Below are 14,039 nucleotides of genomic sequence, written 5' to 3'. Positions count from 1 at the left end.
GACGAACGGAAGGGAGGGAAAGTCTACGAAAACCAGACATAAAATCGTGTTAGTGACGTCACTCTGATCTATGCAAAATAATAATGTAACTTGATAACATTTTTTGCGAAGTGGCAGTGCCAGCTTGTGAGGTAATCATGGAATATATGTAACGAAATTTCAGTCTATAAACTGGAAGATACTACGCCAATATCGTCGTCGGTATGATTGTATAATAAATCGAGGTGAAGACCAATTTGAGGAAGTAACAGTCAACGCAAAAACCACCAAATGACTCAAATTCGCCATTTAGGACCACAGAAACGACAATTCATAGCAAGTGAGATAGGTTTACATTTTTTGAGCCTTAACATAGACATTCCTTGATATAAGTTTACGATATTACGACTCTTCAAGCTTCTCCCATACATTTCTTTATATTTCGAACAAACGACCAAACACGCCGCTTGTGTGGTACGTTCTCTGTGTTATGAACAGCTTTGGTATGGATTAAGAAGAGGACGATGTTCGATCGGCATCACGCTTGCGAAACTAGATTTCAGTCACGCAGTCTCTGTTTACATTTGTACACATTGTTAAGGTTGTCTGAAAAAGCTGGATCATTTGCCTCAGAATCTCGAGGTTCTACAGATTTTGTCGGGGAATATTAGTGACGAATTAATTCATTAATTAAATGACGGTCCTAGTAAATATTAAAATGTCACCAAATTGTAATTGATTGCGTTACAGATCTCATAACATTGTAACAAACTCCATTGCTGACTTACTCTAAGAAAGATTTTGTAATTGTACGCGCTTATTCCGCCTAATAAGGAAGGGGAAACAATTTTTTGCGCGATAAGAATTAAATATAGATGTATTACAATAGCTTGGATTGGGATTATACTGTACTCGGGATTATGGGGAAAATAGTAGCTAGTTGTTAACCAAGGGGAACTATGCTGCTAAAAAACTACAACAGGGTAATAGAAATATATGAAAGCAGAGAACGTCATATAAAGAGTATGACGCGTGGCCGTGATATCATCCTTTGCGGAAGGTAATATCTCCCCAAAGCATGGCCATAAAAAAAGGCAAAAAAGTCTTAAGACTTAACAACTTAGATAGTTACCCACATTTTAATTAATTGGTCGAACGTGGATGATTTAATATGGGTCTGGGTCTTATCCAAGTAATAAGGTTGGTCAAATTCTCAGAAGGGTCTCATTCAAGTTCTCAAAGATTTTCAACGATATTTTCCGAGACAAGAATCAATCACATGAATTTATGAAGCAAAGTACCTGGCTAACACCGCTGTGTTGTCGATTCTGCGCATAAGTATATCGTTGTGGTTACACTTTCGTGATGCTGCAATAGCGCTTTATACCAATGACGTCATGAAATTTTAGACCCCCGCGTGGCCCGAGCAAACAAACTCCACTTCTTTGAGAGCTACAAGGGAAATGGCGAGTAGTTCGCTTATTCCCTTACAGTTCTGACCGAAGAGGACGGCGTTCCTGGCTCCAAATTTGAAAGAGAACCGGAAGAATACACTGTAGACCAGCTAGAATGGTGGTTAAAATGTAGGGGCTTAAAATTAAGCGGTAAAGAGAAGATCTTGTACAGACTGCATGTGTGAGATGCGGGAATTATCACACCCTTAATCCGACAATCGATCATGGAAAATGGTTTGCTGCTAAAGTTTTTCAAGAAAATTCTGATGTAAACAATGTAAAAAGGGGGTTGACAGGCCTACACGACTCCCGAGCGCGTGTTTAGAATAGCCTATTCAAAGTTTGGCCCACACGAGTATGTCTTTGAGCGATCGCCCTCTTTTGTAAGATACGAGCGGCGGATTTTTGTATATTTCGCTCAATACCGGTTGTGTATTAAATGCCAGTTCATGTAGCTTATGTAGTTAATGTTCATGCACTTGTCCTTGAATAATTTCTGTTTCTTTGACGCTGAATTTTCTCTTTATTTCGGTGCTTTCCTCTTTGGAGCATGTGCTCAACTTACTTGCGCTGGTCTTAGATTTGCCTTCAGTGGATCAGGAAATTCGGCTGTTGGACCTTTTCCGCCGGGTCAGTGAAGAGCACAAATATAACTTAAGTGTTTCTTGTTATGTTTTTCTCCGTAAAAAACTCACGCGAACAAGCCACTAGCCAACGCTTGCACTTTGCCATGTCTCGCGAAGGTTTTGGTAAAGGAATGAATACTTTCTTCCCTAATTCCTTTCACTATTTGAGTGATTTTGGCCATTTATCTGCATATCTTGAGTCTGTCTTACACTCACCCCAACAACAGTGTTTGGTACCAACCATGCCGCTTCCTTTTAGAACGCCAAGTCATTTTTTGACGAAATTTTCCGTCGTTTTGTTTTAAAATTACAGCTCTCGCTAATACATTTCCTTAAGCTGATCACAATGTTTGTCTGAGTCTGTGCGGGGGGTCTCATAGGTTATCACGTAACAAAATCTATTTTTAGTAATAGTATAAAGCGCTATTGTGCAAGTGATTTTTGTACCTAAAGGTCGGCACACACGAGGGGACTGGTCCCTGCGACTAGTCCGTGCGACTAGTCCCGGCGACAAGTCTTTGAAGGGTCTACACGAGGGGACCGGTAGCAGGGACTAGTCCCTTAAGGTGTCCACACGAGGGCACTCAATTGCACAAGAACATAGGAAAATTAAGAGGCAAAAGGTGTTTCTTAGTCTGGGGCGTTACACGAAAACAATGAAAATTTGGCCACTTTTTATTGTAGCACTATTAAACATCAACGCAAATGAACTACACTTATTCAGTCGAATTATTCATGTTTTTACGTTCCGTTTTATTTATTTATTTATTTTTAACAGACACAGAGTCAAATAGGGTAAAAATTCCATCAAAACGGCTCCAAGACATCTGTATATGTTTACAAAACTAGAAATAGTTTTTAATTCTTCAGTTGTAGAAATCTAGAATTCAGGGAAAATTCATAGAGACTGCAATGTTTACAAATACCGGAAGTCACGCATCATACTGACCCGTGATTGGCTTATTTACCGTTTAGTCGCAGGGACTGGTCGCACAAACAGTTCACACGAGGGGACAAACATTTGTTTCATGCGACAAGTCCCTGCGACTGGTCGCACGAATTCAAACAAGTTTGAATTCGTGCGACCAGTCGCAGGGACCAAATTTTGGTCCCTGCGACCACAGAAATGTGTAGGTCACTCGAAGGGACTAGTCGCATGAAACTGGTCGCTGGGACTAGTCGCAGGGACTAGTCCCCTCGTATGTGCCGACCTTAAGGCGTGGGTCGCACTTGGCAAAGTTTGGTGTGAATGTGGTCACTTATGATGCACGATCGTCGCAGGAGATAGCGCTATTTAAGCAATAGCGAAAATCAGACCTGAAAAAAATCAGGCCTGTACGGGATTCGAACCACTGACCTCTGCGATACTAGTGCAGCGCTCTACCAATTGAGCTAACAAGCCAACTGGGAGCAGGCCGCTAAGTTGATTCGTAATAAACCCGTGAAAGTGATAAATGAGATACAATGAAATATATGAATCAAACAACAACAAACATATGAAACATATGTGTGAACTGCGGTTATGAAACGTATATGTGCACGATCCTTCGCAGTAAAGCACTATTTGAGCAATAGTGAAAATCAGACCTGAAAAAAAATTTCAGGCCTGTACGGGATTCGAACCACTGACCTCTGCGATGCTTGTGCAGCGCTCTACCAATTGAGCTAACAAGCCAACTGGGAGCAGGCCATCAAATTAATTCGACATAAACCCGTAGATGATAAATCAAACAACAACAAACATATGAAACATATGTATGAACTGCGTGCGGTTATGAAACGTATATGTGCACGATCCTTCGCAGTAAAGCACTATTTGAGCAATAGTGAAAATCAGACCTGATCGAATTAATTTGATGGCCTGCTCCCAGTTGGCTTGTTAGCTCAATTGGTAGAGCGCTGCACTAGTATCGCAGAGGTCAGTGGTTCGAATCCCGTACAGGCCTGAAATTTTTTTTCAGGTCTGATTTTCACTATTGCTCAAATAGTGCTTTACTGCGAAGGATCGTGCACATATACGAAATATATGAAGTTCATATATTTTGTACTGCGGTATTAGATACATATGATGCACGATCCTCGCAGTAGATAGCGCTATTTAAGCAATAGCGAAAATCAGACCCGGAATAAATCAGCGCTTAAATAGCGCTTAAATCAGCGCTTAAATAGCGCTATCTACTGCGAGGATCGTGCATCATATGTATCTAATACCGCAGTACAAAATATATGAACTTCATATATTTCATTGTATCTCATTCATCACTTTCACAGGTTTATTACGAATCAACTTAACGGCCTGCTCCCAGTTGGCTTGTTAGCTCAATTGGTAGAGCGCTGCACTAGTATCGCAGAGGTCAGTGGTTCGAATCCCGTACAGGCCTGATTTTTTTCAGGTCTGATTTTCGCTATTGCTTAACTAGCGCTATCTACTGCGAGGATCGTGCATCATATGTATCTAATACCGCAGTACAAAATATATAAACTTCATATATTTCATTGTATCTCAATGTGGTCACTGGTGTAAAAATCTGTCATCGGGGCACATTGCCTAATGCGACCCTAACTTTTCCAGTTCGCAAAAACTTTGAAAACCGGTCAAAACATCAAAGACGCCGTAGTGCTTGGGTGGGGTAGGTAGATTTCGGAAAACTCGAGCTCGGGCTAAACAATAGCTATCACAGCGGTAACTGTCATCGCTTGTCAGTAAACAGCAAACGACTCGACTGGTCGAGGAACTGACCAGGCATACGGCGCTCGAAGTAATCTTCGCTGACGTCGATTTCTCGCTCTCATCATAGCGGCAGTCAAAACAGTTAAACAGGCGTTAACCCATCTTTCATAGATCATACGAAAGACAAAAAAGTGCTCGTGATTTAACTGAATAAGAAGAATAAGCATCACCGTGATCGTTATTAACAATGCTTCAACGGGACGCATTTTTTTTAACGTTTGTTTAATTTTCCTTTTTCAGCTCACTGCTCTCTCCCCATAGCACGTCGATAAACGTGTGTCTGGTTTATCAAAGTGTCATCACTGACATTTTTTCACCTAGTGCGACCCTGATAGTTGAAACCAAAAGTTTGCTTTCCGGTTGCGGTTTCAAATTTTCTGTGTTTTTTTTGCCGGCAAAGTTGAAAACTTTGCCCAAGTGCGACCCATACCTAATCCCCAACCCTTCGGCTCTTGTATCTTGCCCTTGACTTCAAAAGTTCAATGACTGCCAGAAAAACTGACTGCGATGACTGAAGGAATGTTAATAGCCTGGCAGATGACTCGTTGATAGTTTTCTGGGCTAGATCTACGAAATGATACAATACTTAACTAAACAACTGCAGAACCAATCATATCTAAGCGAAAATTTTGATCTCGGTATGCGGATCATTTGATAAGGCAGCCAGAAAGTGAATCATATCCGTTATTCGTTTGCCATGTGTTTATACGCGGTCACAACTGAACAAATAGGTAAGGACACCTGAAACAGCAACGAAAATTAGATAACAGATAAGAAGAGTTACTCCAAGGCACTTGTTCAAATTCCATCTGTTTATTTTGGTCAAAAGTGGTACAACCAGCATGGTTGTAATGAGAATTATCAACACGTATATCATACCGCCGTTTTGGACAGCAATAAAGCCTTTGGAGACTTGAAGTGAGCTCTTTACCAACCAAGGTAGTCCAAGACAAAGTAAAATGTCAAATACATTGCTGCCTATTGAGTTGGAAACAGCCATATCGCCATTTCCTTGTCGGGCGACAAGTAGGCTCGATGCACCATCCGGCCCACTACTACCTGCTGCGAGGAATGTCATGCCCATGATAACATTTGGAATACCCAGGGTGAAGCCGATGATTGACACCATCCAAACTAAAACATAAGTGAGCAATCCAATCCATGTCATCGATATAAAGAAAGAGACCGCATACCATTTTTCCCATCGTATCTTACGGCAGTCGGGAATTGTCATGTAGAACAAACACGTGATTGGTAAAGTAAAAACCCACCAAATCTTCCACATGATTTCCTGAGGCACAGAATATGGCGAATGATAAAAATGATCAATACTTTGATCATTTTGATAATTAATTAATACTTGAGTAGTATTTTCACTGTTGGTCATCAAAAGCGATGTTTTTTCACCAATACTCTCTTTAACATCACTGGTAATCGACATGTTGTTTCCGGTCAATATTTCATAGTAGTTTTCTAGGGTTGTGTTGAAGTACATGACAACCACATACACAAGGTACATAGTCACCAGCACTAATGCTTCATACCAGTAAACTTTTTCGTCGTAAATGACAACAATCAAGACTGCTATGCTCAAGAAGTAATAAAAGCAGTCACGCAACAGAGGCCATGGCTTTAAACGCAGATCAGTACCAGCAAACAAACCACAAATTGCCACCACGAATAGGCTATTGAATAACCCTGATCCAGCTACTGCTCCAAAGGCAATTTCGTTCTTCGTGATAAAAACGCCGATTATTGAAGTGAACAATTCAGGAGCAGAGCCTCCAGCAGCCATGAGAGTTGCGCCGGCAACATCAGAGCTTAGGTGAAGCTTCCCACTGATCAGTTCTAAAGAAGGAATGAAATAGCGATCGCAGACCAAGGCCAACGCAGTAAAGATATAGGCGGCGAAAAGAACATGGACAACAACTCCACCATTCTGTCGCTGGTACTGAGTCATGAAATCGTGTGGAAAGTTATCTCTGAAGAGGTTTGAGCGCTCAGAGTTGAATATCACTTGATACTGTACTTCTTGGCTGGGTGGTGTTTCATTCTTAGCCAATTGAGTTTCTCGATAGACGCTGTAACGTTTTGGATCTCTTGTAGATGTTTCAGACGTTGGCTTGTGAATCGCTAAAACGGGATTCAAAATAGTGGCAAAGAAAATCATGAACGTAGTTAAAATCACCCTTTTTAGAGTCATTTTTAACGAGAAGTATGAAAGCGACTTCAGGCATGATGACACTGAGTGGAGGTCACGAGATTAGATTGTCGTGTTCGTTCTTTATTACGTTCACATGCTCGTAAAAACCCTGGCCTAGTGAAATAAAAATTCGAGAGTGTTTATTCATTTCAAATCACACGAGAAACCTTGCAAATGATACATACACACATGGAGAAATTATACAGAAACAAAGCTCGCGAATCACGTGCAAAAATGAGAAATTCAAACCCTTAGAATTTTATTTCAAGGCGTTCTGTCGAACCAAACGCACTCAATCACAACAACAATGGAATAAAGGCTGATAGTTTCGAAAGAAACTGTTTGGGGCTGCAACTTTTGATGGGAATTTCCAATACTTCGGTCTGTGCTTATTTCCTCTGACTGCGATGAACTTAGCTGATAAGCAATTAAAATTTACTAAGACACTTAATCAAAGACTTAATTCGTAATTAACATTCCCTATCAGAGAATCCAACTTGGGTTTCATGTTTTGTGCGACCTCTCTCTGGCTATTATCATGCGACCTTCATGGTATATATGCCATTATTGTTATATCACGACTGTTATGATATGTAAAACCCTCCGGAAATCAACATTTGCTTTTCTTCGACAAGACCGTTCTTGAATGTCGATCAGCTGATCTTTCTTATGTAACTCTTAAAGGTTATGAACCCTCAAATGTTATGTAACTTTCTGGACTGATTATGTATCACTTCGTACATTCCAATCTAGTTCTCGAGTTACACGAGTGAACATTGAGATAAGTTAGTCGTTGTCATGTTGTTGTTATATCGATAGCTCCAAAGGTAACCTGCCTCTCAAGTAATTAAAGTTTGTGTTCAAAGAAGCTTACTGGACTCAGACTCGCTATCTTGCTCTCTCGCGTCATAAAGGACAAAACTACGACTAAGCTGGGAAGTGCAATATAAGAGTGTGGATTAGCCACTTTTCTCTTTTTCATTTAAAATCGGCACTTCCCCATTTGCGTATATTTCTTTATCTGCCCTAAGCTTCCTATGCCTCGATGCTCCACGATGGTAGACATGATGAGAGATTATTTTGTGAAAAGTTACAATTTCTCTGCGGTGTAATTCGACCAGATGCGCTTTGAATTAGGTATTCCCGTGAATGTCCTTTAGAAACGCTCCAGTGGGCTGCCTGTGTTGTAACATGTTGCCACGCTCGCGCTGTTCTCGTGACTTATTTGGTTGTCGCCTGCCGGTGACCTGCCAAAAACTAAACATAACGAGTTACCAGACGAGTTACATGCTCTGTCGCGTCGTGAAAAACCCACACCGACTCCCCATCCTTTTAGGCAATATATATTTGCTAGCGCGTCTCGTTTGATAGTGATGCACGTGCTGACTTGTCATTGGGAGATGTTTAACAAGAGGACCTCCTCTTGTTAAACATCTTGACTGCTGCTTGCAGTCAGCCTTTACGAGTCCCAAAGGCTCTGTTTATATAGTCTTCTACCTGTATTTAACGAACTCCTAAAGCCGAACCATTGAAATTAAGAATAATCTTCCAAGTAATTTTTAATCCATGTTCTTCTCCTAAAATCAAAGTAAATCGTATTTTTTTTTGCGAAATTCTGCACATAAGTGGTCAGTTATGTTAAGTATCGTTTAATACTTAGTTCTTATTAACCGAGCGGGAGGTCTGTGTACATAGGAGAGAATCTTGACCGAGGTCGCCAGTACAGACCGAACGCGGTGAGGTCTGTACCAGCGACCGAGGTAAAGATTCTCCCATACAGACCGACCTAGCTCGGTTAATAAGATGTTTATTATATGGCTGTGTCTTATATGCCATTTTTTTTATATTCTTTGTACCTTTTTTTTCTAGACCGGTCTAGATGCCGGTCTAGATGGGAAAATCTAGACCGCTTTCAATATTGATTTCGGCCAATCAGATTCGTGAATTCGGTAGTTCCCAGTCTGTATTTAGTGGTTACCCGTGGGTGACTGTTTACTACAGGTTCGACTGTATTTGGTTGGATGCGCTTTGATATTTGAATCCCGTAGTAAGGCCGTCCGCGGTGCGCGAAGTTATTTAGCGATTTATTAGTTAGAATAGGTGGTAAGACGGAGCGCCTCTCGGGTCGAAGATGCAGAATTCGGAGACGTGTCGGTATTTACAATTCGCCTTTGCTGGTATTAATTTGAAGGAGATGGGTGGCAACGGTTGTTGCTATGGACCGGTTGAAGTGACCAGCTTTCTATATTTATATACAGTAGCACAACACGCGGTGCAGAGAAAATCGAGAAACACTCGCTGTGTTTTAGTTTCCTTTTTTCTTTTTTAATCTTTCCTTTCAGTTTCTTTTATATTCTTTTTTTTTTATGATATGTTTATTTTCCCACTTCGATCAAGGTTATTAGCGCTCTTAGGTGTCTTTGCATACTCGTCTTTTCTCTTCATAACATTAGCGAAAGTTTCCTTACACTGATTGGCAAGTTTACCCTTTTCCTACAGTCTAAAAATGAAGACGTGCTTCGGAACACAGCTAAGTTTTAAAGTTATAAAATCAAACGACAAAGTTTTTGTAACAATGTAATCTTAGAGCCAAAACACTTTTTCTCCAGAATCTTTACCCACTTGCTCCTTACAGTACATAGTCTACTTGTTACATATAATCATTAAATTTACTCTCTTTTCATGGCAAGTTCCCCGCAGCTCAGTGGGTAGAGCATTCTCAAAAGTGGTCCTAGTCAGGATTGAGATCCTCTTCCAGGAAACTTGCTGTTTCCTTTTTCCTTTTTAATCTTTTTTTTTCTTCTCTCTCCCCCTTTTTTTTTATTGTTTTTTTTTTTTATTATTTTTACTTTTGTTTCAATGATTTGTTTATTTTCTTTTTTTATGCCAAGATGATAAGTGCTCCGGATCTGTTTTTTTTAGACCTGTCCTTCCACTTCATTACATTAGCGAGTTTAACTTTTTTCTAAACTCTTAATTGAAGTCATGCGTCAGAACATTACTGAACAATACAAAGTTTTTGTAGTAATATTAGCTTAGAGCGGAATCTTTCTTCGCATGTTCCTTGCAGTTCGTAGCTCACTTGGTTGTTATATATTCTTTAAATTTGTTTTCCGTCCGTGACAAGTTCCCCGCAGCTCAGTGGGTAGAGCATTGTAACGCGAAAGCGGTCCCAGTAAGGATGGAAATCCTGTTCCGGGGGACTTGCCGTTGTTTTCGTTTTCTTTATCCTTCTTAAACTTTGTTTTTTTTTTGTTTTTATTTTTATTTTGATGATTTGTTTTCCTTCTCATTTTGTACCTCGCTATTAAACAGTCTTGGAAAGGTCTTTGCATACTGGCGATCATTTTGCAAAAAAGCTGGGACCGTGAATAAAAATCGATCGAAAATCGAATCTAAACGAAGAACATGTCAATGTTCTTTTTCTCTTCACTTATTCGTGAGTTTTTGTGTTTTTAATTTTGTTTGATTTTTGTTTTGCCATTTGATATCTCTTTAATTATGTAAGTTAAATGTCGTTATAAATTAATGTATATTTTTTGGATTCCAAATTTTTTAAAATGCATCAGGAACAAAGTCCAAGAATGAATAACACGCGAAGCGACCCTAACCCATTCCTTAACCCTAACCCATTTTTTGTTTGTTTTTTGTTTTGCCATTTGATATCTCTTTAATTATGTGTGTTAAATGTCGCTATAATTTGGTGTATATTTTTTGGATTTCGAAGTTTCAAAATGCATCAGGAACCAAGTTGAAAAATGAATAACACGTGAACTGACACTAACCCATTCCTTAAAGGGGGTTTCTGGTAGGTTCCCTTGGGGGTGTGTAAACAAAACTTGCGTCCCTATTGTGACGTATCCGTCAGTGATTGGTCTGTTTTCATATTCAATATTCATAGCAAATTGAAAAGTTTTCTCAAACCAAACAGGTCGACGTGAACGTGTGAGGACGAGTTATTACAACGACGCTTTGTACCGAGAGTATGCTTGCTGTTGGAATTGGACTCGCGCCTGAAGGATGTTTGAAGGTGAGCATTCGTTTTCACTTAATGATTTCTATATACTTAGATATGTTTTTCTCTCAGACTGTAGGGGTGGGAACAACTGCTCAGTGAACGAGTCTGCTTTCGGTTCGCTTCATGTTTCACCGCCGTCCGACCTCGAGCAAATCGAGTCGATCGTATATATGCCAAAGTAGAAGAATCTGACCAAGTCTCTTGTTAAATGAAATACTGTGCATACCTTTTTAAAGGAAATTGCTCAAAATTAGTTACATTTCGATAAAAATCGGGCGATGGCATATGAGATTCGTGTAGGACGCAACCACGTGCGTTTGAAGTTTGTGTTCACTGCTACCCTAGAGCCGTGAAGAATTCTGGTAGAACATTTCTAAAACCAGCACACTCCGTGTAGCTACCGCTGACTTCGCTTTTGCCTCAAGAATTCTGTCACACTTTAAGTTCGCTATTCCCCGTCCCTCCCACATTTATTTGTCATTATCGAGGATTTGGAAAGTTTAAAATTTATCAACCGACTCAAAATTGTTTTGCTAATTTCTATTGCAGGAAGATTGAGATGATGAAGTAGACTAAAGATCAGAGAATACAAGAGAACAAACTGCAGTCAGTGAATGTACAAGAAACTGTGCAAAGATAAGATCTCTGACATTTTTATATTCTAATGTAAATGGTAGCTGCCAGAATTTTCAGATTTACGAGGGAATTTTCTTCGATTGTGTTTTAAACCGGAGTAATTGAGTATCGGGATAGACTCGTAAGAAAAACGGAAAGGTGCCAAGGAGGACCGAGGTGGGTGGCGATTCTACGAAAAAAAGACGCCTCTGAAGGCGATGGCAGCCAACCGTGTAGTTGGATTTTTTAAGGTGGCACTGAAAGTAATGAAATTTTAAGAAAAAAAAATAAACATTAAAACGAGCATGGATTCGCTTGTTCAAAAGAAAAAAATTGGCGAACAAAATAATTCAAATCTTTCTCAAAAGAATGTCACACTTTTGTTTTCAAAGCAGCGTTTAGCCATGGAAAAACATGCATTCATTGTTCTGGTTTTAGATAATTTTTTGGAAAACGTGTTAGAATTCATCCAACGGTCAGTGCCGCCTGAAAAGATTCGCACATTTGCTTCGTTAAAATTATTAAAATGGACAAGAGAACACTGGCAATCAAAGTATAGATTAGAAAGTTTGTTTTACTAAAAAAATATATCAAGCGAGACGACACCACCTTGTTTTCGGTAGATTTATCATCGAAAAAATGATAAAGTTTACTGACAGAACGTTGATATAAACAGTCATCAAAAGAATCTTGGAGACGATAAAAGTTTTTGCAGACGGTCTACAAACTAAACAAACATGGGTCAAGACATCTCACGCAAAGTTACGACTGTTACGACTTGTTAAGACGAGTGTACTAAGAACTGCAGTTTACAACGCACCAAGAAGGTAGACGACGGAAAACCATTATCTTTATATTAAACTGACCTGACTTTGACATAAAGCAGCCAAGTTCACTATATAAGACGAAACATAAATGAAAAACGTTGAAAATGAGCCGGGATAACAACATTTCTTGTGATAACAAACAAAAACTGGTGTACAAGGTCACATGTTCCAACTGCCAAGCCTCTGAAACCTGCGAAACTAACCGCGACGAGAAAAGAGAGTTCAGTATTGGAGCCTCGGCTCTTGATGTTCTTACTGACGTAAGACACTCCTCGAGAAAAACAACTCGCAATAGATTTCCACATCCTACAACCGGACTTTTAACGACATTGCATTACCAACGAAACGCACAGAATGACTTGAACTGACCAATCACATCTCAGAAATACGGTTCCAAATGACGTCGGGTCCAATCGATGGAATGAATAATAGCAATTTTATGAAAGGATAGGTAGCTTTTTTGATCTCTAAGAAAAACGTCTGACTGAAACTGATCCGATTGCTTATCTTCTCTTGCCCATGTAAAAGTTTAGAATATAAAACCATATTTGTGTCTGGTTCAGAGGATTCTCAAAAATTTTCTTAATTTACAGCCCACAAAATTGATCGTTTATACGGAAACAATTGACCACTTTCAAAAATGGCTGCCGGATTAATATTCTTTTGTTTAAATTTGAATTAGCCTTTCTGGCCTCGCTTGAGATGATGTATTCTTTTGAATTTTGTACTGGAAAACGAGGCCAGAAAGGCTAATTTAAATTTAAACAAAAGAATATTAATCCGGCAGCCATTTATGAAAGTGGTCAATACCTTTTGGAATCACAAGTTCTTTTATGAATATGAAACTGCTGCCCATTTCGAGCGCATAAACAATTAACAAAAACCGCATCAAAAAATCAAACAGACTTCCTCCTGAACACGCTGTTAAGATAGATTTTTCTTGTCTGAATGCCCTCAGTAACTACACCAATTATACGGCGACTAAATTTCCTGTCAAACTCAAGCGAAAGAGGAATTTTGAAGCCACTTTCAGTTATGTTTGTCGCGTAGAAGCTTCTGGTAAACGACAGTTTTAGTTACCTATTCCAGTTTGGTTGATACTGTATTTTAACGGCGAACTTTAAAGTTCAGAGCTTTTAAATAATTGGACAATTTATTTGATAATCCTCTACTTTGAACCAGCCATTTGGTTTTATAATTTTTTACGTACAAAGACCTCTTCAACCGACAATTTTGTAACACTAGAGAGTAAGATATTTTGGAGATTAAAATCTGAATCGCTGAGAAATAAAATTTGATTCAACTAAAATCTTGTGGAAATAACTTAAAAATAATACCTGGAGCCAGGCAATTATCTGATAATTTTTTCAAAAAGGAAACACTGTTTAACCTGGCCCAAAGAGTACAAAGCGTTTCATTGTTATTTTGATTGTCGATAAACGTTTTTTTGGTTCGAAATATCAGCCAGTTTACGTCAAATTCGTCCTGTCCAAGAAAAACAGTGAATTAAATGGCTGAAAAAGGTCTTGCAAGTAGCAACATGGCAAGCTTACATATTTTCTGATCATTGTAAGAAAATTAGAAAT

At 39.3% G+C, this 14,039-nt stretch overlaps 1 pseudogene across 1 annotated transcript; it reads right to left on the bottom strand.

The window, feature by feature from the left end:
• Positions 1–4,330: 4,330 nt before the first annotated feature.
• Positions 4,331–7,033, bottom strand: LOC111343944 (sodium/potassium/calcium exchanger 3 pseudogene; annotated as a pseudogene). Its single transcript, XR_015992835.1, has one exon. The product of XR_015992835.1 is annotated as a sodium/potassium/calcium exchanger 3 pseudogene (transcript).
• Positions 7,034–14,039: the final 7,006 nt, after the last annotated feature.

The sequence above is a fragment of the Stylophora pistillata genome, chromosome 10, assembly GCF_964205215.1.
Source record: "Stylophora pistillata chromosome 10, jaStyPist1.2, whole genome shotgun sequence".
NCBI classification, from domain to species: Eukaryota; Metazoa; Cnidaria; class Anthozoa; order Scleractinia; family Pocilloporidae; genus Stylophora; species Stylophora pistillata.
Note: the sequence above shows the minus strand (reverse complement) of the source record. Positions and strands in the feature narration are given on the sequence as shown.